Source organism: Portunus trituberculatus, chromosome 47, assembly GCF_017591435.1.
Source record: "Portunus trituberculatus isolate SZX2019 chromosome 47, ASM1759143v1, whole genome shotgun sequence".
NCBI lineage: Eukaryota > Metazoa > Arthropoda > Malacostraca > Decapoda > Portunidae > Portunus > Portunus trituberculatus.
Genome location: NC_059301.1, coordinates 1428762 through 1431261, shown reverse-complemented (window position 1 = coordinate 1431261; position 2500 = coordinate 1428762). Strand labels below are relative to the sequence as shown.

The following is a 2500-nucleotide window of genomic DNA, read 5'->3' as shown; positions in this document are numbered from 1 at the left end:
ACACACACACACACACATAGATTAAATATCATGAACCAAGAAGCCCCAATGCAGTATTTTTACAATCTCTCTCTCTCTCTCTCTCTCTCTCTCTCTCTCTCTCTCTCTCTCTCTCTCTCTCTCTCTCTCTCTCTCTCTCTCGTGATTCCAATCAGTCTGGCGATGCGAGAGTTTTTCTTACTCCACGGTTCGTTCTTCCACACTTTTCTTTCCCATGGTGACTGTTTTTCTAGAGACAGCCTCACTTACTTTCTCTCTCTCTCTCTCTCTCTCTCTCTCTCTCTCTCTCTCTCTCTCTCTCTCTCTCTCTCTCTCTCTCTCTCTCTCTCAGAATGAACCTGACTTGACGCGTGATTTAGTCTAAAGGAACTTCCAAACCGTACAACTTGCGGCAGAATCAAGCTAATGGAATCCAGGACTGCTTCCCTCTTCCTCCCCTCCCCCAACTCTCTTCTTCTTCCTCGTCCTTCGCTTTCTCTTCCTCTTCCTCTTCCTCCTCCTCGCATTCCCGTTCTAATGTTTACTCTTTCTCTGTCTCATCGTGCTTGCTTTCTTTCTTTTATAGTTCGCGGTGTACATTTGAGTTTTATTCTTTCCTCTCTCTCTCTCTCTCTCTCTCTCTCTCTCTCTCTCTCTCTCTCTCTCTCTCTCTCTCTCTCTCTCTTGCTTGTTTATCGTCCTTTGTCACGTGCTTCCAGTCTCGTCTCTTCGTGAACTTTATGGAAGTATAAATATATTAGACACTTCTTTTTCCTCTTCCTCTTCCTGGTGAGGCTGCTTTTGCTGCTGCTGTTCTTTTTTCTCACCTATTTTACACTTACTTCCGCCGTCATGTATAAAAATGATTTAATACGCCAGCTGTGGTAAAGCGTTATTGATTTAAAATTCGTAGAAAGGCCAATCTTCTTTGTTTATTCATGAGAGCTTTTATTCCTTTTCAGGTAGGAGCTGCTGGTGTGTGCTGGGGTGTTTGTTTGAGGAACAGAAAAGAATCGAGTGAAATCAGGTAAAGTCTTTTTTTCTCTTATTATAGTGATTTTGTTCAGACGGAAAGATATAATATCATCATCAAAGGCGTCCGTGTTATTGTTTCAGCTTGATGTGGGCTTTTCTTTTTTTTATTTGAAGTGAAAAACAGTGAGGAAGTGATATTTAAGCATCCACACACACACACACACACACACACACACACACACACACACACACACACACACACACACGATAAAAGGCACGTGCTGTATGTCGAAAAATTTAACACACAAAGTGGCGGGCAGGAAAGAAAAAAATTCCAAGAAAAAACAATTAAATACCAAATGCAAGTACACGCACAGAGCCGCTAATTGACGTAGTACACACGTTGGAGCACGCACTCACTCACGCAAGCACGCAAACACCCACCCACATATACGCTAACACACTTCCCTCACCCAAAACACACACACCAATCAACAAGGCGTAGCTTCCCCAAAAGAAAGAAATTTACACGACCAATTCACAAACATCAATTCCTTTCCTGTTTTACTTCCTCTTCACCTTGGATCATCAGGGTTCTCCTCATCCTCTTTTTTTCCTTTTATTTTTTCTCATTAAATTTTCTTGATTTTTTTTTCATTTTTAAAACTACCTAATCTTCCACCATTTTCTCTCTCTCTCTCTCTCTCTCTCTCTCTCTCTCTCTCTCTCTTTCTCTTTTTTTTTACCTTTCAATTTATTTTCTACCTCCTTGTCGTCTTTCCCTTCGCCTTTTCTTCAACTTCTTCCTATTCCTCCTCCTTCTCCTCCTCCTCCTCCTCCTCCTCCTCCTCCTCGTCGTCTCTTTCTTTCTTCTCCTCTTCCTCCTCCTTCTGTGTCAGGACAATGAAAAAAAAGTAGTCGAAAAGTAAAGAAAAGAACGCAACTTGTGACTTTAAGATTATAAGGAAAGTTCACCTGCATTGCGTTTGTCTCGCTACTCTCTCTCTCTCTCTCTCTCTCTCTCTCTCTCTCTCTCTCTCTCTCTCTCTCTCTCTCTCTCTCTCTCTCTCTCTCGTGTTATACATTTTTATTCGTATTCCAAACATTCTGTAGTCATTATCAAAGCCTTTTTTTAGTTTTATTTACGAAAACGATATTTTAGAGAGAGAGAGAGAGAGAGAGAGAGAGAGAGAGAGAGAGAGAGAGAGAGAGAGAGAGAGAGAGAGAGAGAGAGAGAGACTATGGATGAGCATTATTTGGACGAATACAGACATAAAAAATATACATAAAGGAAGGAAGAGAAGATGGAAAGGTAGGATGGAAGGAGAGTGAGAGGAGAAGGATGAAAGAAAAAGGGAGGCAGTGAAAGAGAAGTGAGGGAGGAAGGGAAGGTGGAGGGAAGGAAGGGAGGGTGGAAGGAAGGAAGGGAGGGATGGAAGTAGAGAGGGAGGAAAGGAGGAACAATGCCAAACTTGAAAGGTGGTTGTGAAGTGTCAAAACTTTGGGCATTAATCGAGCCGTCGTCTCCTCCTCCTCCTCCTCCTCC

The 2500-nt window shown here is 42.4% G+C and overlaps 1 protein-coding gene across 4 annotated transcripts in view; it reads left to right on the top strand.

The window, feature by feature from the left end:
- Positions 1–2500, top strand: part of LOC123520853 — a 364869-nt gene that overhangs the window by 63830 nt on the left and 298539 nt on the right. The window lies entirely within an intron of this gene.